Source organism: Astyanax mexicanus, chromosome 21 (genome assembly GCF_023375975.1).
Source record: "Astyanax mexicanus isolate ESR-SI-001 chromosome 21, AstMex3_surface, whole genome shotgun sequence".
Lineage (NCBI taxonomy): Eukaryota > Metazoa > Chordata > Actinopteri > Characiformes > Acestrorhamphidae > Astyanax > Astyanax mexicanus.
This window is the reverse complement of record NC_064428.1, coordinates 25,594,125-25,619,245: the sequence shown is the minus strand read 5'-3', so window position 1 is coordinate 25,619,245 and position 25,121 is coordinate 25,594,125. Positions and strand designations below refer to the sequence as shown.

The 25,121-nt window shown below is 38.5% G+C and overlaps 1 protein-coding gene across 6 annotated transcripts in view; it reads left to right on the top strand.

The window, feature by feature from the left end:
* The window catches only part of bcl9 (BCL9 transcription coactivator), a 162,150-nt gene that overhangs the window by 77,366 nt on the left and 59,663 nt on the right, over nt 1–25,121 (top strand). For 4 of the 6 annotated variants that reach the window (XM_049470168.1, XM_007251350.4, XM_049470166.1 and 1 more), the window contains one exon: nt 24,618–24,864. The gene's annotated coding sequence lies outside the window, so the exon portion shown is untranslated. Of the gene's footprint in view, nt 1–17,284; nt 18,133–19,152; nt 19,328–24,617; nt 24,865–25,121 lie in introns of those variants that run through there. The other 2 variants (XM_007251349.4, XM_022674727.2) reach the window with 2 other exon arrangements.

The window sequence follows — 25,121 nt, the reverse complement described above, 5'->3', positions numbered from 1 at the left end:
AATAAAGGATGGAAAAAACAATAAAAAGAGACCTGTGGGTCAGTAAAGCTGTGAACTACAGCTCAGTTACCTGCTTTGATGGAGTACAAGAAGTTTAGAGGCTATCGGGATACAGAAACTCTATGGCTTGGGCATGTGTGAAAATAAATGTGAGTAAAGAGAGATGAAAACAAAACTACAAATAAACGAGTGCAGATCGTAATGATGTGCCAATCGACAGTGAATTTGTTATCAGGGGCATGCCCTGAGACAGTATATTTAAATTGGTGTTAATCGGTGAAGCACAATAGGCATGATATACAGAAGATAGGTATGCAATTGAGCTGCTTATTTAGTCTGAATGGAATACAATTATGTTTTTTTTAAAGAATTATCTGCTTTATGCAGCTTAGATTCTGTATGTATGGATTTTGTGGAACTTTACATATTTTAAAACTTGTAACAGTGTTTGCATACTTCCAGGAAATGTTGGTTTTCTAGGATATTTGTTCTTTAAGGGGATAGATAATAAGGAAAAGGTTATGAATTGAAAAGCTATTTTTCTCCCTTCAGTACTTCAGTGAGGATTGTATGTGTTTGGTGTGTGGGAGTGTGCGTAACTGTGTGTCTTTCCCTTTCTCTCTCTCTCCCTCTCTCTCTCTCTCTCTCTCTCTCTCTCGCTTGTCCTCGCTCTTGCATGTGCACACACACACACACACACACACACACACAGCCATCAGTATTCTCTCATTGAGACACTAAAGAGTCAGTTCCACAGTCTGCAACTGAAGCCACTAATGACATTTCAGCCCCTCCGTCACAGTTCCTGCCTAGTGTGTGTGCGTATATATGTGTGTGTATATACTCATAGCCTCCCTGTGTTTGTTTAATCATGTAGGTGTGTGTGTGTGTCTGTGTGCAAGCATGTGTGTGTGTCTGTGTGCGGGTGTATGAGGGGGAGGGAAGACATACACCAAGTCAATACTGGTGTGCATAGCTGAAGAGGGTTTGGAGAAAGGTATTGATTTCCTAATTACACCCCCCCACCACCACCCCACCACCTCTTAAAAGCCAAGCGTGGCAGCCGCTCTATAAAAGCTGCTCGAGAGGAGAGAGAAAATAAACCTCATTGATATTCAAAAGCTTCTTTATCAGGGGGACGGAGCGCTGGCACATAGTCAGAGCATAGAGCGTGTGTATGTGTGTGTGTCCATTTGTGCGGCTGTGCGTATTTGTTTTCGTACATTTTCAGGGTTGAATGTACTTACGCTTTCAAAGAAAAAAACTCATATATAAAGCCAAGACCAAAAACATTCTTATTACATGTATATGTGTGTAGAACAGAAGAGACATACTGTTAGATATTCATAATTCCACATACAGTTTCTTGCCAAAACTCTCTGTAAATAAGCCGTAAAGAATTGTAGTGAAAGTTTAATTAAACTGCAGGATATATGTAAATTTTACTGGTCAAATTTTGCAGGACATGACCATACACCCACTGCACTGTCCACTGTAAGTAGTAATGCCTTCTACAGTACACATGACACTGTGGATTTTGTAATGTTAAATCCCTGCACAGCTTCCCCCCCAAAAAAAAAAAATTAAATCTTGAACCAGTTGCATTGAGGCTTATAAGAACGTTGGTGCTAGCAAATTGGTAGCAAATTAGCACGTTTTTACAATCAGATACGCCCACATGTGTCATCACGGTTCATGCTGAAGAACCCTGTGTTCGCTAAGAATGAACGTTCCAGGTTCCGAAACCTACTTTTGTTGGTGGAAACGTGACGAACCAGTTCAAAATTAGGTGCGCAAACCAAAATGGTGCCGTTTCCACGTCGGTGGAAAAGCTCTAAACTTGGAAAGAAATAGAATGTTCCATTAATCTGGCATGTCTCACTCAGTAGATATCACCTCAAGTCTTATACAGATGTGTTAATTAATCTGAGTTAATTCTATTCCTGTGAGACAACGGCAGACCTGCGCCTGAGGGAACCAACGCTTCTCGTCAAAAAAGAAAAGAATATGTTGCGGTGCATTGAGGCAAGTGCACCATTCCACTGTGCAGCATTGTTTGCACAAACATATGATAAGAAGGAAACCTGTGACTGCATGTCACTCAACATCTACACAAGTCAGATGTGTTTTGAATAAATTGTGTTAAATGACCTGATTAAGTAAAATTAGAACTTTTTGGCCATATTACACTAATACAAAAAGAACACTCTCCTAACTGTGAAGTATGGGGTTGGATGTATCATGCTTTGGGGATGTTCTTTTGCTGCCAGTGGAATTTGCACTATTACACATGAGGAAGGAAGAATGTACTGTATTTTACAAACTACGAATAAACCATAGAAATTAAAGAATGCCTTATTACAACAAGACATTAATGCTTCAAAACATATCTCTAAATCCAACATGTACTACCTGAAAAGACACAGTGAAACTATACAGGAATATGCCCCTCCTCCCTGTGTCTCGCCATTAAAACAAATAAGTGTGCACAAGTTTATAAATGTGCGGTTTTAAGTAGGAGCTTGTGTCGGTGGGGGTGGGGGAATAAGTGTTGGGCCATGTGTCTGTTTGCTGTGTTAGTAGGATCCTGTGTGTGTGTGTGTTAGCAAGTTTCTGACTGTGCTGTGGGTTCTGGCGAGGCTCCAAGCGGGTTGAGGGGCCCAGCAGAGTGCAGACTGGTTCAGAGCAGTTGGGGAGGAGCTCTATAGCCCCCCCCTTTCCCTTCCTTCCTTCTCTCTCTCTCTCTCTCTCTCTCTCCAGCTCTCTCTCTTTCTTTCTGCCTCTTTCTCTCTCTTTCCTACCTGAAAAAAAAGGAAACTCTACAGCCAAGCACTTCCCACACTGACTCTGCACTTACGCTTCCTCCTGCCTTCCTTCACAGTCCGCCTCAATTTGCTTCCCGCTCTCTGATTGGCAGGCGCTGGCTCGGGAATTGCTCATTGTGAGGTAATGGCTTCTAGATTGCCGTGGAAGGGAGCCAATGTTTAAGCTAAATAATCCAGGCTAATGATCACGCTTTCCCCCATTATTTATGACGCTCCAATGTGCTACATTCGGCTCTGGTTGGCTAGGCTGGCCTGATGACCCACTGACTGAGTGGCAGCTCTGCTGACGGGGCGATTCCGCTGGTTCTGCTGAGTCATTCTGCTTGTAGCCCAGTTTAGAAGCGTTCTTTGCTGATTTAAGATTGTTGGTTTTCGATACTGATAGAATTTAGAATTTCAGCTGATGTCAGGAGTGATGGGCAAGGTAGCCAAAAAAAACCTAGAATAGCACATTATGCTTTTCGGTGTTTTGCTGATACCCAGGGTCGTTTTATAGCATAAAATAAATTAATTATAAAAAATGAAACAAGTGAACTGCTTATCTGCACAACATAGTGTTTGATATAGGTTTACAGAGATATGAGTTTTCACGACAAACACATAGAAAGGGCTACTCAAAGTGCATTACCTGCATGCAGCAACAGTGGGAGCTCTACACACTGCAGACTGTGCTCCTATGGCATAATTAGGCTGGAGGCAGAGCGAGGCAGAGTGAGGTAGAGCAAAGTAATGTGTGGTACTGTGAGGTAGAGTCTGAAAAGATGTAGCCTGGGAAGATGAGTGCAGAAAATCTTGGAGGAGCTTAAATAAATGAATGTTAATTTATTGAGTTTCACACCAAGCCCATATACTGACATGCCACAGGGGATACTGACATGCCACAGGCCATGGGATCAACCTAGCATAGCACCCCATGACTTTTGCCATGTCCAATGAAAGATAAAAGAAGAACACTGCACTGACTTGAGGAAATCACCTGTCGGACCAATTGCCAATTGACAATCCTATCAGAGATGCATGTCTATTCGCATGGACAATTCTAGCCAGATGCTGCAGGTCACGATCATTACCACGCACTAAGCTGTCCTTGCTCTGAGCAGGCTATGAGGCCAGAGCTCAACCTCACTTACAAGATAACACCTCATAACTAGCAACTTGTACAGGTGTTGGCCTTCCCAAGCCATCCCATGAGTTTAGATGAATGAGTGCATTCACAAGTTCTAACAAACACAAATCATTTTGGTAAAGTATAATAAAGTATGATGGAGGCCAATCTTTGATGTCAAAATACGGGGACTCTCATAGATAAAGCAAAGTGGATGTCAATGACTACAGAGAAGGCTTGCTTCATTACCACCCTTGTTATCTAATGCCAAAGTGCACCAATAAAGGTCAGCAGAAGAGTTTTGGTGGCACTCAGTGGACCTACAGTTTACTAGGCTGGCAGCCATACTGTTTTAGTTCCTCAGTGCATATGTCCAGCCTGACCTACCAAAGTTCTATCCACTTTATGTTTATTAGTATGTGGAATACTGTAAGTGTATACCTGTGTATGCCTGCTGGCACTCTCGGCATTTGCAATGCAGCAAAGCATCATAGCAGCAACTAGACTGTGGCACACGGAGACAGTGCTGACATTGTGAGTAGTAAATTTGGTCCAGTACCAATTAGGAGTATATTGGAGCCTCAAGGTCTCAGTTGCTGAGCCATATGATCAATTCAGCCAGCCCTTCCCGCCATTACATGCAACGCTTCTAAATGTAATTGAGACTCGTGTGATATCTGCTCGGTTACGAGGCTCCAAATTAGATTCTGCCTCTAAAGTCATCCAGTCTTGTGACGATAAAACAGAAATTCACTCTAGTAGCTTATTGGCTCAAGGCGGGCTGATTTGTTATTTATACACTAATATACCCTACAATGTTCCCTCTCTCTCTGTCTTTTTCTCTCTCTCTCTCTTACTTAACCTATGTCGGTAATAACAGTAGTAAGCTATGCAACACATGTGAATTAGTTATAGAAATAGAATTAGCCCAAGCGCTGTGAGAGAATTTGGTTGTATGTTAAAGTGATACAGGGAGCATGATGAGGAAGCATGAGGACTAGGAAGTCCAGGCACTGCAGCTTTCCAAGTGGAGTTACTTTTAAAAATGCAACTGTGGCTTTTTGGCCACAGTTCCTCACAAACTGCTCTCAGACATTTTGACAAAGATGATGGAATGTCTATTTTTCTTTATTTGCACATTTTGTCTACTGCCGGTTTAATATTTCACAAAATCTAACTACTATAAATGGTTTTGATCACCACAAATTCATAAATAAAGGAACTGTAATCTCCCTCAATACCAAAAAGTCATGGAATTGTAGTACATAACTTAAATCATGAGCTGTAACCTTGAGGGATGGCTTGGGAACGTCCATATCTGTAAATGTTGTGAAGTGTTATCTTGTGAGTGAGGCTAAAAAAATTGCCCAGCATGCTCATGGCAAGCCAATGTGAATTATGGCAGTTTAAGTGAGGCCTGATAGTTGGTACAAAATTAATGGATCAATGAATGGAATGTCCCACAATTTCATGTGTACCTGAAATACACCATAGAAAGCATTACTTTTCACAGTAAACAGCTCAATGCAGTGAGTGGTAATGATTCTGATTGGCATCATCTGGCCAGAATTGTCCATGTACCCACTCATGCAACTTTGCCATCAAGCTGCCGGCGCTCAGAGGGAGCGTAATTGGCCCTGCTCCCTCCGGGTGGGTAGATGGCGCTCTCTCCCCACATCACTCCTAGGGTGATGTCCACAACACAGGGCGTCTGTGAGCTAATGTATCGGCACCGAGTCGCTGTGCTTCTCTCAGAGCGCGCTGGCTGCTCGGCAGTGCTACATCAGCAGCAGCTTGAAAAGAAGCGGTGGCTGACTTCACATGTATCGGAGGAAGCATGTGCTAGTTTTCACCCTCCTGGTGATAGGGGGAGTCCTAATGAGTGGGTTGGGTAATTGGCCAAGTAAATTTGGGAGAAAATGGGAAAAATTATAAATAAAATTATAAAAAAAAGAATTGTCCATGTAAACGAATATGTAATCCTATTAATGTATCTAGATAATGTATCACATCAACATTCAATGCATGCATCTCAAAAGCACAGCAAAAGCAAGTCTTTTTCTCACATTGACAGATAGCTAAGCTAAAGTGTATCCTCCCAACAGCTGGGTTAAAAAATAAAAACTTTTAATTGCATATTTTGAGGCTCTTTAAACTGTAAAAGAGGCTCTTCACACTTACATATTCCATAAAAAAAGCAAAGATTCTTTGAGTAAAACATTCAGAAAAAGATAGTTTAGGGCAGTATTCCTTAGCCCGGGACTGAAGACCCCTCAGATGGTCCATGTTTTTGCTTAGTTCCTATGTGTTCTGCTTGAGGACCATTGGTTTAGCAAACCCAAAAAGTTCTTCTACAACACTGCTTTAAAGAACCCTTTTCACAATCTGTGTTTACACTTAAGCTCACACATGGCAGCGTGCCAGATGAAGTTACAGCTACAGTAGTTAGTGGTTGTTCAGTGTCCTATATTAAGTCAAAGATACAGCAGTCAACCGTCTGCTTGTCAAAATCAGTATAACTTCTGGTTTTGTTAGCATGGTGTCCTCTCTATTTTCTGTTTCGGTTGCCTGAGTGAGATAAATGGTTGGGGAAAAAAAGATGTTTGTGCATACAGAACGTCTCCCCTTCCTCTTTGACTGTTCACCACACACACCACAGTGGCCTCCTTAGCTACTCTATAAACCACAAGAAGCTGGCAACAGACTGTTCAGGTAAAGGGCGAGTAAACTTTAGAAAATGATTCCAAAGAGTGCAGAGTGCTGGGTAAGATTGTGGAATACCTCAGTCTGAAAATGCTAATACAGGCATGCTAACATGAAGATTTGATTGCAACAGTCTGATACTTGTGGTTAGCCTTGTTAGCACTTTGAGGTAAAGTATTGCACCATAAAACCTGCTTTGTTAGCTAAACACATCTTCAGAGCTCTTTGTAGTTTATGGTGTAGAAGCATCAATTCAGTACAGCAGTGATAATCGTGCCAGTATTTTCAAGTCAAGTCAGGTAGTTTTTATTGTCAATACTGCATATGTACAGGACATATTTAAATTACGTTACTCTCCTTCCCAAAAATTACAGTACAGAAAATAAGATTATAAATATAAAAGAATGGGAGACACTATATGTACCATACAACAAGGACACAAATAGATATATGTGAGACAAAAGACAATAGTGCAACGGTGATGGGGGGTGATTAAGATGGAATGACAAACAGAACCCGTATAAACAGTAGTGCAAATATGGTATATAGCTTAAGGCTGGTAAAGTGAATGAGTGCATAACGTTTTAAAGTTCACAGTTTTATTGGTAATTAAAGTGAGTATGACATGAGTATTTTAAAATTAGGATGTGTTATTTAGGCAAAATTAGGATTTGATTTGTCAAATTTCTGTTCTGTGTCTATCAAGTACACAGCCAAAGTAGTTTGCCTATTTATTAAATGTGCACTGTGAGTTAGCAATGCACGAAAATTGAAATAAATGGAAAGCAAGCAAACATGAATGAACTTGTGTGCTCAAAATAGTTGAAAACATTTCTAAGACAATTTATTTCACTTTGTGCTTTCAGATATAAAGCTTTATCTTTTAAACATGAGGGATTTCAGCCTCAGTTAGCTAAAACACAAACTGTGCTTTGGTGTCTAGCCTGCTAGCTAACTTAGCTAATTTATATAAGCTTACTTGGCTGACTTGTGGAGTCCAAACACAACATAAGCTATCACATTTAGCTTTTCTGTCACTTTAACACCAGCTGCTTGAGCTTGCTTCAGTGTCTCAGACAGTTTTTTATCAACAGTACTCATGTATTCGCGTTTGTCAACAGCAGCTGCACTAAGTTGACTTATACTCTGTAAATCTGTACCTGAGCTTGCTAGTCAAAGGTTTGTTTAGCATGTGGGCTCAGAACAATGTTTTTAAAGTGGAATTTTAGTCAGAAATACTTCAAAAACAGTTGTGTTCTGTGTTGAACAGAATGTTCTTAAGCTAACTAAGCTAACACTGACCAGCTTCTCTCTACAGTTTCACAGCAGTTTGTAATTTGTAATGGCCAAACTGACTGTTCAAATGATTCAAAGGTGTGTACATTTTTCACTTAATGAGATCATACGGGAGTTATGTTAGCATAGATTAATTTACGCTACTTGTGCAGCATTTGCCACTCTCTAATATCTAAATATCATTAAAAAGTTACTTTATTTCAGTGTGAAACTCATATATTATACAGTTGTTTTACACACAGAGTGATCTGTTTTAAGCGTTTATTTTTTATTGTTGATTATGATTATGGCTTACAGCCAATGAAAAGTCAAAAATCAGTGTCTCAAAACAATTTTAAATTATATAAGACCAATTGGTACTTTGGCAGTGTGGGCAGTGTGCCAAGTCCTGCTGGAAAATGAAATCCACATTTCCAGAAAAGTTGTCAGCAGAGGGAAGCATGAAGTGCTGTAAGATTTTCCGGGAAAACACTGCACTGACTTTAGACTTGATAATAAAACACAGTGGATCAACACCAGCAGATGACATGTCTCTTCAAACCATCACTGATTGTGGAAACTTCACGCAGTTTGGACTGTGTGTCTCTCCACTCTTCCTCCAGACTCTGGTCCCTTAAATTTTCAATTGAAATGAAAAATTTATTGATGATCAGTGATGGTTTGGAGAGACATGTCATCGGCTGGTGTTGGTAATTTTGAACTAAATTACTGAAATAAAGTAACTTTGAGATGCACTAGTATACCCTAGTCATAATTAAATCATTTCTAAAACTACACTGATGGCTGTGAAGATTTCACAATAACTTAACTGAAGTATTTAGCCCAGTCTTGTTCGCTGCAGCTAACAAGCAATAGAAGGTAATACCTCACCAATTTAGTATTGTGCAAACTGCATGCCTGAATCATCACACAACTTACAGTCTCAAACTGCATTTAATATGAGAAGCCACGAGCTTCCAATAGTCTTGGCCTTCAGCTGTAATTACACTGCTGAGCAAAGCGAGTCCCTCGGTTGTGTTTCTTTGTGGGAGAAAGTAGAACTAGATTCCTTAGTGGTTACTTACAGAACCCCCACAAGAGAGGCCATATTTGACCCCTAAAATGTTTTTAAGCAGGGACACACCTTTTCTATTCAAAAAATCTTGCTTAATCCACTAGTTAATGTGTTGCACCTGAGGTTGCTACAGATCCTGGAACGTTGCCTGGATTGTGCATGTTGTGCATCAGATGAATAGGACCAGTTGGGGATGAGGGTCAAGTTCATATATAGAGTGGATAGATGGCCACACAACCCTAAGTCAACTTCCTAAGAGAGTCAGTATTGGCATGAGCTGTGCTTTTGTCTTGGCTACAGTTCCAAAATTGCTCCAAGGGTACCTTCCTTGAGAATGTAAGTGATAGTTCATGATAGCGAAAATGTTTATTTTACTCCAGCCAAGACATTCTTCATTCTTTTTTTTTCATTTGTAAAAAAGTGACCTGGAGATATTTTAGCTAGCTTATATAGACAAAATTTAGCCCTACTTTTTCGTAACTCTGTCATACCATGCTAAAGACCAAAAAAACATGTCTGTTTGAGATTACTTGAAATCATCATAGTTTGATGGATGTCCCGAACACTCTTGAGGGCAAGGTGTATCATCAAAATCTACAACCAAAAAATGCATTTAATGTCAGTTTACTTTACAGTTGCTGGAATGGTACCCTCATTGGTTGACAGTTAACTATGGAATATTTTTGGACTTAGCATCCTATCCCGGTGCCACACTGGAATTCACTGAGCTCCTGAGAGCGACCCATTCTTTCACTAATGTTTGTAGAAGCAGTCTGGATGCTTACATGCTTGGTTTTAAAAACAAATGTGTACATGCAAATTGTTAGAACCTGAGTTCAATTATTTTGATGGGTGAGCAGATACTTTTGGCAGTATAGTGTATTTGTACTATATTCCCTACGTTATAGGAGGCACAGTTGGGCTACTTCATGTACGTGCCAATGTAAAGGATGCATAGAAGTATGTGGAGTGTGCAGTAATGGTCACTACGTTTGGAACAGACATATTTATTTTCATATTTAAAGTTAGAACAAATGTGCTTGCACAAGTCACGATTTAAAGCATAACACATCGTGTGTCAAACTTGGTCAAGAAAGTGTTATGACATTGGTTTCACTGGTCTTTTCTGGTGAAATAATGAATGAGCAGGTGTCCCAACACTTTTATCTACGTTCTATATATACCCTAAATATATATAAAGATGTTCAGTAGATAATCTTCAGTATTTCAGGTCATTGACTGAGCTTGTGTGTCTGGAAAACTGGCCCTTTTGTGTCATTGTCTGTAAAAGACAGATGACAGAAGGTACACCTGCATCTTTAATGTGGTATAAGGGTAGTATGCAGGTGGACTTTGTGCCAAGGATTCACCAGCATAGCCAGGCAATCCCCCAGCTCAATGCATGACATCTGCAAACCCCCCTATCAACAACATCAGGGTGGTCTGGTCCTAACCCACTGCTGAAGAACTGGGATGTCCATTCCTGCCTCAGAGGGAGGGAGGGTGTTGGTAAGATAACATCTCATGGCGTAGGAACAGGGATCAGTGGTTGGTGAAAGACCGCTGAGGAGGCGTTGGAATGCTACAATATGTCTGGGATATCTGCTGCAAGTCCATTCACACATTGACTATTGAATTACTGCACTAGTGGGAACACAGGCAGCTTTTTCATGGATGTTCCATTTCAATGATGATATATATACTAGAGACAAGAGACACTCTTTGATTGATAGTACTGAGTATGTCTTATGTGTGTAATATATACAATATTATATGGACAAATATTGCATACACTCATTGACAAAGAAATACTTGCAAAATAATTGCATCTAGATGGAAGTGGCTGGTTGCAATGCCAATCAAAAGGAAGATAAAGGTTACCTGGAACAATAGATGAAGTTGTAAAGGTTCCTAATGGTGTCCTGAAATAATCCATCCTATGCAGCGTTAATATTATGAAGCATTTCCTGCAGATTTTGTGGTAGAGGTGGAGAGTTGATAGGGCATCCAGTAGCATCCTACATGTTCTCAATCAGGGATAGGTTTGGAGATGCAGCTGGCCGTGGGATAGTATCTGTGTCTTCAAAGAAAGCTTGTCTTCAAGGAAAAGAACGTTTTTGTTCACAGTTGAATAGAAACCTGACTAATTTACATTTTGCAGATTGTAGTCTGTATTAGATCTGAAACTGTACGACATATTGTTACCTATTAACATAAGAACAGGATGCCACATATATGACCCCAGTGCTTGCAGCCATCTAGAAATTACTTTTGCTTATTTGGCATTGGAAGAAAATTAACTCAACTATTTCGCCAAACGATGACTTCCACTATGCAGCGCCTCGGTAATGTACGATTCCTGCTTTTGCAAAGTTTGCTGAATATTCATTAAACTGGTGTATGTGTGTACTGAAGGACTAGAGAAATGTTTTCTATTACACTGACAGAGTATCCAGCAGAGCGGAGAAGGAGAGCAAGCGAGCGAGAGAGTGGGAGAATCAGAAAGAGACAGTGGGAGAGAATAGACTGAGGGAACAACTGAGCTATGCGTGCTGCCAAAATTGTAGAAAATTAATTAAAAGGAAGCGTGCAGTCCCAGCAGAGGGAGTTTGTTTTGCTGCGACGTTTGTGCCGAGTCCGAAAGATCTCGTGTCCTGTCGAGGCGGATACAACTGCGGCCAAAAAAAACCCGGCCAGTCCCCTCTCTGCCGAAACTTTAGCCAAGAGCCCAAACGCTGTTTAGAAAGCCTTTCCGAACTGGGAGAGTTACTGAAATAAAGCAGTGAGCTAAAAGCTAAAACCCCCCTCAACAGATGCACGCTTCAAATTAATATTTAATATGTTCAATTGCCAGCCAACCGCTATTCACACACTCAGGTTAAGTGAATGTATGATTTAAATTTGTAAACAGCAATTAAACCGTAATTCATATTGATTCCAGTTATTTGTTGTTGCTGTTGTTGTTTTTGTTTTGTTCTTTTATTCATAGCCTCGGTGTGCTGAATAAATAAATGATGGAGGTCTGTTTAAATTGATTGTTATTAGGAGGCTTGCTGATGACAAGCTAATTGATGTCTTTTCAATTCATCAGCGCATTTCATTCAGACGACAAGCTGGTAATTGATATCTGACCCCGGTACGGAGACATGGAGAGCAGCTCAGCACTTAAAAGAGGAGTGGAGAGGGGGAGGTACGAGAAGAGGGAGGTAACACAACATTATTGGGAGTTAAATCAATTGAGGGTGGCTAAACCTTATATACATGATTTATGTTCATACATTTTAATAGATGGATAGAGACAACTAATGCACTGTTATTGTCATAATTCATTCCTGTGCCATCAACACAGAAGGTTTGAGCTACTTTAATAACTATTCTATTACAATCATGATAGTTTCACAGGTAGATTGCACTAAATAATGATTTGACAGCTTTAAACAACAATTTGGACAAGAAAAAACTATTTAAACTGCCTCAGTCAGACTTTGATAATTCACAGCGCCTTGCCATTAACAGGGTTGACCTCACAACTTACACATACATGTACAAACAGCTATCACATGTGGTACCACAAATGTGGTAATGTTTTGCTTAAAAATCTAATTAGCATTGACTGTAAAATGCAAACTGGCTTGTGTATTTAAAAAACATTGTAAAAATAATTATCTCCAAACTTCTATAAGGCAGTATCTATAGCACAGTTTCTACTGGTAATACTCTATGCACTGTCTGTATATTTGCTCCAGATAGGCCCAGAGGTAGTCTGAGATCAGTTCAATAGTTTCTCATATAATGTGTCCAATTATATTACTGTTGGAAGCAGAACCTACAAAATGAGACAAAATTACTTCCTTTAGACATACTTATCCATTATTGCACCTGCAGGCTTCTGACCCCAGGCCTAATGCCTCATTTGCTGCTGCAAGCTTTAGGACCCAAGCGCTGGCCAGCCAGGAGCAGTGAGAATAAAAGCGGTCTCTCTGGTAGTGAATCCAGTCTTGCCTTTTCTCACTTGTGCTTTTGTGTGTCACCACTCACAGTTTTAGGGTTGTGAAACATGGAAAACATGGAATTTAAGAATATTTGTCCTGAAGTGCCCTGATGCCCTGTAGTCCCAGTGATCCCACATTTTCCCTTAGTTAATTTTCATTGACCACTGTTGTTAAGAACAAGAAAAGCCCAAGGCTGTGTCCCAATTGCATACTATACATGAATACTATATAGTACATTCTAAATATGCTAATGTGGCATTCTATTTATCTTTGAAGTCGACAGTGAAGATGATAGTACTGTAGCAGATAAGGTCGAGTGTAAATTTGGTCTTCAGAGCCCAGTAACAGGTCCACTAAGCACAAAGAAAGACCAACCAAGAGGTAAACCCTTGCTTTTTTGTGTGCAAGCATGTCTAATACACAATATCCTGATTTTGTGGATATTGTATATGATATCTGGCACCAGACAAAAGCTACCAATATGCAAGAGAATCCTGCAAGCTGTGGGAGAGGTGGGATGTTTGAAATATGTAGCCAATTGTTTTTGGTTGTACCAGATTATTATTGTGAGCAGTGTCGCAGATTAGCATTGTTAGTGTTCTTAGTTAATAATAAGACATTATGCAGAATTTTGTACATCCAACTTAATAAAAACATGTTTACAGATAGGAGTTGGACAGTACTGTGTGTACAACTGCTTTAATGAAATAAAAGTGCTAGAAAAATGTATAATGCTGCTGCATTTACTGTTGAGGTATTTGGATTCTGAACTTGAAGTTGGTTAAGCTCTAATGACTCTATGTGTAGGAACTCCAACTTGTCTTCCAGTTGAAATTACTCACATCCGATATACAAGCTCCAAAGGAACACAGCATAATCTTAAAATTATGGGTTTGGCGGGTTAGTACAAAAAGTATTAACACACTAACCCGTTCTGCATCATTATCTGAACAAACTTAGCTTCATACTCCAAAATTAGGTAGTATTAGCAACTTATGAAATTTGAACAAAGCCCAACTACAGGGTTAGTTGAAATTGACTCTAAACAGACTTTAAATAAGAGTGAGACCGAGTCAAGATTGAGACCCAGACATGACCTATTCATGACAAACCTTAAGTAGTGCTTAACTGCTTCCATTTCAGACTTGATGGTCCTTTCCAATGTCTTTTGTTAGCTGTATCACTACAGATTCACCAGGCCGAAGACCAGACTATCTGATCATGTGTGGGCCTAAACAACCCATACACTTAGCTATCTTAGATAGATAGTAATTTATTGAGCAAGGGTCAAACAAAAGTGAAGTTCTTTAATATTGAGTATCTGCCAATACTGAGTCCTATGGTCAATTCTGTGTATGAGTTTATGGACTCAGACATGAATGGTACATTTTAAATAAAAGGTAAAATGTTGGTTTTCAAGAAGCAGCATTCTCCAATATTCTCGAATATACACACTTCCATATATGTATTTCGGTCTTCGTGGAAACAATCCCTTTACTGTTCTAGTGTGAAGGATTCTCCTGGACTGGCAACAGCAGACGTTTTCATTCCTGTCGACAGGGGAGCATTGTTTGTGAGTATTAGTCCTGGAGGAAGAAGGGAGGAGGGGGGATAGATGGTCTATTTCCTTTTCCGACGTTTTCTGGGGGACCTGGCGCAAGAACCAGCAAATCGGGTAAAAGTGGCTAGAGCAATTGCTGGGAAACGTCTCTGGGAATAGAGTATACCCTCGGATGGAAGGAGAGAGAGGGAAGCTGAGGTTGTAGTTGTTTTTAGCTCTTTTTCACTGTCGCTCACTCTCTAGGGTGGATGTAGTGGTAGTAAGGGTTCATGTTCTGGATTAGATTGCAAACAAATGCAGTTAATCCCCCGAGTACAACCCCCCCACCACATTCTGCACATTTAATATGCTGCACAACAACACATTTTCACTTCTCTGCACATACACACTCATTTACGATTACACATAATCAGAAACACACACACACACTCAGACCCCTCAGTTCGTCTTGCTGTCAGCAAAATTAAAAGGAATGTATTCCCTTTTCCATCTTTTTTTTGTGTGCGCTATTCCTGGCTTGGAATAAACAGCAATATCTTGTTGTTTAAATAAGTAAACACCTTGCCCCTGTTGTGCATTTCTTTGCTCGCTTGGCTTGTATTTATGAAATCCTATTGCTTTTTTTTAAACAGCCATTTGTTTTGCCTTTTGAAGTGGTTTATTTTTATATATATATAAAATCATCTCTGAGGAGCAGGACGATGTTAGGATTATGTGACTCAAATAGAGGCTCAAACGGAGGGGTGGAAAATGATTTTCTTTACACTTACACTACCACTTGCTGTGGATCCATCCTCTTACTCTCTTTTCTCTCTCTCTCTCTCCTTCTCTTTCTGTGTGTGTGTGTACATGTAGCCCTACTCATTAGATTTGTTTGTGTGCATATTTATTAGATCATTATGGTAAATCAATTACCTAATTACCTGATTACCTACCTAAAGCCTATTTCAGGGTATGAATGAAGGAACGAATGTCACTGTTTGTGTATAACATGACCTAATACAGTATTTCTTAATGCTTACTCTAGTGGAATATTACCAAATGCAGGAATTTCTTCATCTTGCTTGTATTTTAAAGATATTACACAGACAAATAGCTTAACATTGAGTATCATCAAATCCTAATTTGGCCTTTTTTGTACAGACATAGACAGTTTAAATAGGATATGCGGCTAATTGTTACTGAAGTAAATTCGCTCGTTTGGTACACTGTTTAAATAACATGACAATAATAGACTGATTTAGTTTAGTCTTGATCCATAAAATGACTGTTTTTGAAGTGTGTTGTTTGCATGTCACTGCTGCAGGCTGTACAGCAGCAAATACAAAGGATTAGAATTGGCTCAGGTTTAAAATAGCCAATTCCTGATCTATTAAAATAGGCTTACATTGATTTGGAAATTCCTACTGTGTCGGATTGGCTAATGCTTCCATTAGCACTGATAATGGCTTCTGCCAAAACCTGTTAAAAAGTGGAAAAAGCTGCTTTTTGTTATTTTTTACAAAAAAAAGAAAAAGAAAAATCTTTGATCATTTTTTTTGTTATAAAATCTTTGCTATATAGTATATGTGTGTAAAACACTTTAATATATGATAGCTTAGATACTTTATATCCCTAATATGATGTGTTTTCTGAATTTAACAGATGTGGAAAAACATATAAATAACATTTAATGTGCTATTACTTCTCCGCTTTGAAATTCAACAACAGATTTAATTTTACTAGGGGTGCCCAAACTTTTGCAGAAGACTGGGTATATCCACATAACAGCAATTCCAGGTCAATACAGAATATTCTAGCTAGTTAACCTAGCTCGATATCTGTCTAAATCTGTTCAAGAGGTACTATTGGTTTTAACTGTAGGTAAAAATAAATCACTTAAAACATTATAGTGATTTATTCTTATTAACAGTTGATAAAATAATAGTATATAAATTACTTTCATAAATATTAATCATAAATATCAATTACATAATGTATAAAGCAGTAATTTACTAATTTATTATTATGTATAAAGTTAAATAACCAACAGTACAGTAAACCATCTGGAACAGATTTAGCCAGTTAACATATTTTCAGCACTGACCTAGAATCGCCAGCTACTTAGTTACAACTTGGACTAAACCATTAATTTCAGACGATGGGGGGAAAGCATGAACAGTGCTATCACTGTTAATATATAAAAACACTAAGCTTATTCATGTATTATTAGTAATATTATTATTATTATTATGTTCTGTTTGCTTGCGTGAACTGTAAGTGCTCTCTTTATTTGTTTGTTTGTTTGTATGTATTTATTTAACAATTAATTATTTAACTTGGCACGTTTCCATCGGCGTGAATATCATAATCTGTTCTCCTCAGTGTTGTTTTGAGTGTTTAGACGCACTATAGACACACAGGCAGAGAGACGCACACACACACCATTAGCTAAACACTGAGCTTACTGAGCCCACCAGCATGAACACACACACACACACACTCCCCCACACAAAACAAAGCCAGAAACGTGCAGGACGGAGGAAATACTTCAGGGTTTTTTTTTCTTCTTGGACGTTTGCCTTTTTTTCGTTGCAAATTGCGTAAAAATATAATATAGCTATTCTTCTCCTCCTCTTCTCCCAAAAACACAAAGATATGCTGGCTCCTCCTGCGTTCATGTTGACTAACAATGAATGGTACAGCCCACAAGTGTCTCTCTCTCTCTCTTTCTCTCTATCTGCTCTGAAATGAAGCTCTGGCTATCTGTGCCGCTGCTGCTAAATCACGCTTTGTTGGTGCCGAGTTGCTGCAAGCCTGCTGCAATATTACTCGATCTGCTGCTATTTATAACACAACATGATCTTTCCCGGGCTGATATCACCTATCTGTGGCTCTGGAATGCATGGCAGAAGCGAAAATATATAAAATGCTTTAGCCAGCTAGAATTATTTTTGTAGTGTTGTTATTTTTAAGGGACGGATCCCAGCCATTCACAAACAAACAAACCGCCTGTCTGCTTGTCTGCTCTTTCTCTCTGTAAAGAAGAGTGTGTTAGTGTGTGTGTGTCTCTACGATTTTCGTGCGCTCTCTGTCTGTATAGCTGTAAAGCACCCCTCCCCCAACCTTTGGCGAAACAGGAACAACTTCTTTGAGAGAAAGAGAACGAGAGAGAGGAGAGGGGGAGAGAGAAAGAGAAGGGGGGAGGAAAAAAGGGCTGCACAAGTTGGGACGTCTTGGAGCAGCCATGGAGGAGCCCGTTGCTTCGTTTTCGAGCTAGTCAGGAGCTGAGATTGAGCCGCACTGCTTATAAACGGACTTAAACGGTGCCTTTCTTTGTTGGGGAGAAGCTATGAACTGGTCCCGCTTTTGTGTGTGTTTTTCTTCGTCTTTGTTTGGAGGAAATAAATAAGATAAGTTTCTCACCTCGAGGATTATTGTGCGAAATATAATCAAGCTGTGAATCACTTAACCAACTACTTGGACGGGCTTTTTCTTTGGCTGGCTACGGAGAATGGAATTCATGGAGCACTTACTTTAATTAAGTTATCTTGGGCTACCAACTTTTTTTTCGGAATGGGAATACTTTTATATGAAACGTGTTCACTATTTAAACGGTAAGACTCGTTTTGTTTTCATCCTTACGCATTTCCTTCCATTATTTTAACTAGTTCGTTAGCTAGGTAAGCTAGCTAGCTACCTTTCCTCAATGCTCACTCACTCACTCACTCAGTCGTTTGCTCGCCTGCCTGCTTTCTTGCTTGCCTGCCCGGCAGTAGACACGTTTGGCTTTGCTCCAGCCGAACTCTGCTTGTTAACTAACCATTCCTGAAACTTTTAGCTAAGCGAGCTAGCTTTCTATATAGCTAATCATAGTTGGAACTTTTAGCTATCCATTTTAGCTAACGCTAGCTGTATTTACAAGTCTCCAGCACTGAGATTTATTAGCTAACTTAGCTACGTTAGCTAGCTAGCAAGTTAACGCTAACTGCAGTTTTAGCGTCAACTAGCTAGGTTAGCCAAATAGCTAACAAACTAGCTAACTGTACAATGTTAACTAGATGGTTAGCGTTAGCTAGTTAGCCTGGGTTAAGCCACCTTTGTTTTCCTCTTCTAATTTAGAGAGATTTGGCTAACTCCAGAACTTAAACACAGAATATAAATTAAACACAGACAAATCTGTTTAAAGCTTAAGTATAGCTAGCTAGTTAACGTTAACGTTACCTAGCAACGGCGTTTTAGCGTTAACTAGCTAACCTAACTAGCTGTGCAATGTTAACTGTTAGCTAGCTAGTTAGCGTTAGCTGGTTAATCCATGTTAAGCTACCTTTGTTTTCCTCTTCTATTTTACAGATTAAGCTAGCTAGTTAACGCTAACTCCAATGGCTTATAGACAGAAAGTAATGGATAAAACTTACAATTTTAAACTTAAAATATATAGCTAGTTACGCTGGCTAGTTACCTAGCAACAGCGTTTAGCGTTAACTAGCTAGCTAGCTAACTGTTCAGTGTTGTTAACTACCTAACCTATGTTAAGCCACCTTTGTTTTGTTTTCCTCTCTTTTACTTCAGATATATTTAAATACAACAATAGCTAGATATTAAGATTAGTTTATATGTTTTTAGCTATGTTAACTTTTAGTTAAACTATTCTCCACCGTTTCCACCTCGCCATCTTTTTTTCTTTTTCCACGTTTTCCCCTCAGCACCCCTCAGGTCTCCACAGCCACGGTGTGAATAGAAGACCCCCAAGAAAGATGAGCAGCAAGCCCCTAAACGAAACAATACCCAGCTAGCTTAGTAGATAGCCCTGTTAGTTACGTTTTTTTGTTTGTTTTTTTTAAACAGTTTTTCTGTTTAATTAACTTATTATTAAGAATTGCTTCATTATTGTTCCTATAGTTTTTGTTTATTCTACATGAAGCTAGCTAGGGTAGCTTTACATGGAAGTTTGTGTGAGGCCACTCTAGATTTATCTTAATTGTTGTTTTTCAAAGACATTTTTGAATTTTTTTGTGTTTTGAGATAACTAACTTAACTAGCTAACTATGTTAGTTAGCTAACTACAGACCTATTTGTTAATGCTGCTGCAGAACACACTAGCTAGGTAAATTTTGTTACACATGTAGAGGTGGATGCTATGGTACAAATGTTATATCACTGTATTTAAAGACATTTTCAGGATACACATTTATAAAGATCTTGCATTGGTAGCAGCAGATGTAAAAAAAAAAAAAAAGTGTGATAGATACTTTAGATACATCTACCTCATCCAGTTAATCATAAATAATTTTGCTTTTTATAATGAATCTTGCAGTTGGTCAGTTTTCTGTTTCTCTTAAACCTGTCAGCAAGATTTAAAAAGTCCTGTTCCTTACTTTGAGCTTCACTATAAGCACCTGAAAGTAGGTTTTCAGGCTGAAACACTCATACGTAGAATGATTTGTGTGCTATTTAAAGCTAGATTTGTAACAACATTGGGTCAAATTTAAATGTTTTCCTCTCTGTCATTCTGAAATTGGACACATAGGTTAGATAGCTACTGAAACAACTGGTGTAATACTGGTGTATTACTGCACTGATGTTTTTGCTAACTGCTAGTGTAAAATGCTCCTCGGTTTATAATGTCCAATTCATAACAAAAAATACTAGATATGCACCAATATGGAAATTTTAGGCCGATGCCAATACTGATATATACATTTATAACTTACAGAGAGACTAGACATTCCAGCATAACTTTAAAACTAAAGAAACTACATTAAGTTATCTAAAATCTGTTCATATTAAAGTAGTACAGCCAGTGGTGGCCCATTGTAGTAGAGAGGCCAGTGAGGCCTGTGTCCCTTGGTTCTTTTTTGGGCTGAAACTAATATAATTCCAATATTATTGTGTATCTCAAAAAAAAAAATACAGTGCATTATGTGCAGTGCAGGGATCGCCAGTCCAGTTAACTGTGTTGAAACAAGTTAAAATATGCAAAATAACAGGTATGTTTAGTATAAATTGCAGCAATAATTTTATTATATGCGTCAGTAAGCAATATGTAGATACAAAAAATGGTACTGAATACTTTTTTGTAGCCTTTACTTCCAACCAATCTGCTTCTATTTATGTAATCAATCCCTTCTGAAGTGATGGAATGCCCCATCGAGTTGAACTTTCTACTGAGAAATATTTAAATTGTTTTGAGGAGTTCCCAAGTGACCTTTTAACATGTCAAAATCAGTCATGCTGCTGTTAACGATCATTTGTGCGCGATATTTAGCTTGTTTTCCCTTACAACATCACATCCAAGAGGTTTGTAGTCGGAGCATAGTAAAAAAAAAATAAAAAAAATAAATGGAGAAAAGGTTCTGCTTTTTAAAAAAAAAAAAAACAATACTTCCACACCAGCCACTTGAATGTAATATTCTTGTAGTTCTGAGTTCACAAGTAATATTAGTAGTATCTTTCGATCAGCATGTGCAGTATTAGAGAGCTGAACTCTCAGAAGCTATTGGCTGGTACAACTTGATTCCTGGAGATACCACAGCCTTGTGTAGTTGGGGGACTTTTACATCATGACAGTTATCATTCAGTAGTCCAGAGGTGTTGCACGGAAGTTGTGGCAGTAGGCTTCATATGACTTGGGAATGGGAAGGGATCTTCACTCTCCTAGTCTTTTGCTTAGGAGATGCACTTCCTGATGGTTTGGAAAGGTCCTTCTTAGGCTCTAAATTTTGTAGTTGTGAAGGTAGAACTCCTTTAGCAGTGACAGTAGGCCATTTTTTAGGATGTTTTTAGATTATTGGTGTTCCTTTGGTCTTGTATCTTGCACCTGGGGTTGAAGATGTCTTTGAACATGTGTTTGACAGTGCATTTGGGTTGTTTTTTAGCTTCAGACAATAAAATTTATACTAATAGGTGTTTCCCTGTCTTCTCATGTTTTTCACTTCTAGCAGAAGATTGGCACAGCTTTCTCTGTTCTGTGCAGATTACATGCATGTGTACTGCAGCCTTCAGAATTATTTCTGGTTTAATTTCTAAACTTATATCTTAAGGATAATAGTGTCTAAGCTTATAGCACAAAAGGAGACCTAGACATCTGTGCCTTACTGAGCTTGGGCCTCTGCTTTAACGTTTTCTTTGGCCTATCATCACCTATTTAGTAAGATGAACAAAAAGCCTGACCTTTAGTCCTAATTTAGTTATGCCTACCTCAGTTAACCTGAGTAGTGAAGGCATGCATGAAAAGGCTACTTTTGTTCACTATGAATGAAATATTAGTAATTTTATAAGGCGTGAATGGGGAATTCCCCAAAAGCATGATTACTGCCTAGAAGCTTTCTTCATGAAAGTACACACTGTGATGGCACAACAAAGCTTTGTCCTGGTCAGTAAACCTCGGATCATTTTGAACTTCTAGAATGTTTTTTTATGTGTTTACAAAAAAGGCAAAAGGACAAAGCAAATGTTTATTTACTTTTACTCTTTGGAGAGTGTCACAGCTTTTAAATTCTGTTTTTGTATCTAATTTAGGGGAAATTTGGCCATTTCTCTTTGCAAAAGGCTTTTAGTTCTGTGGTATTTTTTGGGTTGTCATACATGCATTGCTCATTTGAGGTCTATCCAGAGAGAGATCCTTGATGATTGTAAGCTTGGTAGACTGTGAAGGCGATGGAAAAAACATGAGGTAGCTACTCCATTTTGGATTGTAAGGTGTGTTTGGGAAAATGATACTGCTAAATCCTTCTTGAAACCTTTTCATCTTTTTTTTTTTTTTATAGATGTGATGTTTGGTTATAGAATTTAATATTTAATTATTTTTTTTTTCCTACTATTGAAATTGTTTCTTTGCCACTGGCTGCAGGCTTGTTTAGATGTTCCTTTTGAGAACTTATGAAACTGGATTTTAGGGTGAGAGTGCAGGAATTTTTTTTTTTCTGATGAGACTTCCATGAAGGTCGTATGTTTGCAGGTGATGCTGCACAGTAGAACAGTTCTCCACCAAGTGTTCTGCAGTCCAACAGTCTTTTTTGATTTGCCTAAGTACCATTCTTACAAGCGGTTCTTATTTTTAAACCAAACCTCACTTACTTATTTACTTAGTTCTAGGCAGCTTAAGACCTAATAAGCCATATATACTGAATACTGTTGTCATGCAAAGACTTTCAAAACAGCCCTCTCTTTCAGTGGAAGATAATAGAAGTCTTTCATTTACAGTCCATAAAATATTTTATGGCAAGATATTTGAAAACATTCTATATTCTGTTTAGTAAATCAAACAACTAAAATTTTAATGCCAAATTCACAAAAGTGTATTTTAGTTACACGATCCTACTGTAAAAATGTAAGAATATTTAATGTTCTTTAAAAGTGTTTAATTTATTAGATCTCTTCACACTTGACATAGACTGTACAGGTTTAGAAGTTCTGCCTTAGAAATAATGAGGTTAAATAGGTGAATAACATAATTAATACCTGATTTAAATAATTGTTGAGACTGGAGATGGCACAGATTGTTTGTGAAGCACTTTTATAGGAAAAGTAAAATGTTTTATATTGCATGTGTCTTAACAAAATCTTAAAAAATATTTAACAGTATATTTAAGAACCACTGTTTTTTTTTGGAGGATTGCATTAGTTCAGCACTTCATAGAGTTTGTTAAAGATCATCTGGAAAGCTTTTGTAAATCTGGCCTCAGGTTGGTATTGGTGATGCATTGGCATGTGTTTTTCCTGTTAGTGCTAACAGATTTACACTAGGAAGTAAGTCGATTTTGCCTCAGGATCTTCCTGCCAGTTGCTCCTTGGTACACAACATAAGATGTTCATGCTCAAAGCCAAAGAAGTGTCTTTTTTTTCTGCTGGGGTGTTTGTGTTACTGCATGGAATACCCACTGCACCTATCCACAAAGTGAGTCATGTAATTGCTACCATAGCTTTTGGTTTTGAAAATTAGCATGCGGTGGAATACATTAACCATGTTCGACAAAGAGAGTTCCCGAGGGTTTTCTCCACTTCATACTGGCATACGTTCTGCCTCGTGGAGCTCGCTTGGCCGCAGCACATAGTACACCAGTCCGGTGGGTCGGTGGGCTGTACATGTTTGGATACAGTGGTCTTTGTGGTGCTTGGTGCCTTTTGATAAGGTTGGATAGACTACTACTCTGTTGACGTCTCATTTGAGTTTGTGTCATGACCCTTTGACATTGATGAGGAATAGAGAATGCCCACACTATTGGGCATAGTGTTTTTACTGTGGCTAAACTTGTAAATTGTTTGTTTGCAGTTTCCATGCTTGCATAAATATATTGCACTAGGATTGCAGTGGATTTTTCTTATGTAGTATTATTATTCAGTAAAAAAAATAGAATCTTGGTAAATTACTGTTGAAACATCAACATTTACAACAAAGTAAAATAATGTAATTCACTTTATCCAAGTATTGTTTAGTATTTTGTTGTATTGCTAAGATTTTAGTTAGTGCAAAAGTACCCTGACATCTTGTGACGTTATTTTACTACCATATTGCCCACCCTTATCAATAGTCTGCATCATCTATTGAAACCTTTAAACAAGTCCTGTAGTGCAGTAGTTCTTGGAGGTTAATTGAAATATTTTGGTTAATCCAGTTTTTTTTACACCCTTACATATAGAACCTGCTAGAGGGAATCTGCAAGAAATCTGCAAGAAACCTGTAAAAAAATGAACAAAAAAAAACGTTTATGTGATGGTGATTTGCATATTTAGAACTTTTCCCCATTAAATATATGGAACTTTTTTCTGTTTTTGCATAAGATTATTTAGTTTTTATTTTTTTCTCTTCAGTCCCTGTTTTTGTCAAAATAAAGGTCGATTGATTTGTTTTGTTTTCTGTTAAAAATAAATGTAAAAGGAACAATAATTTACATATTCTAAAATCTTCTTAGTTCCTGTTTTGGCTTATGTAAGAATAATACTGGTTAGCTATGTAAGAACTAAAAAAAAATAGTATTACACAACCATAATGTATACCACAAAATCTTTTTATTTTTTTGTCATTTATTTTGTTACAGTTGTGCCCACCACCAAATCTGGTGCAAAGATTGACCTTGTGTTGTTATTTCTGTCTCCTCAGGTTTGCGCATGGATTTTCTGATCGTCTCCTGAGAGAAAAACTGTAGTCTCCACTGCTCTGAAACAACCCCAGGACTCTTATTCCACAAAACACACACACTGAACACTGGTATAATCGTCAGGACAAGAAAAGGTGCCCACCTAAACAAGCACACGTGGACACAAACACACACGGACTGGATCTACGGGATCTATCTCTTCAGATGAGGAGGAGCCGGAGATTCTGAGAGACCTCAGGGTCATTCAAGGTAGGGTTACCATGACAACACACATCTTAAATGCAGTCGTCATACCTGGCAAGGGTGTAAATATGATGTATTTACATGAAAGGATGGAGCAGCAGTGGTAGGAGGAAGAAGCATGGTTTTTAACTCTGCGGTATGAGGATGTGGATTTGTGATGGCGCTTTTGTGTCATTTGAGCAAATTGCGTAAACGTTTTTTCAACAATTGAGTTGATATTTTTTCAGAGGGCTTGTTTAAGGGGATTTAATTGGTGCGCAAAA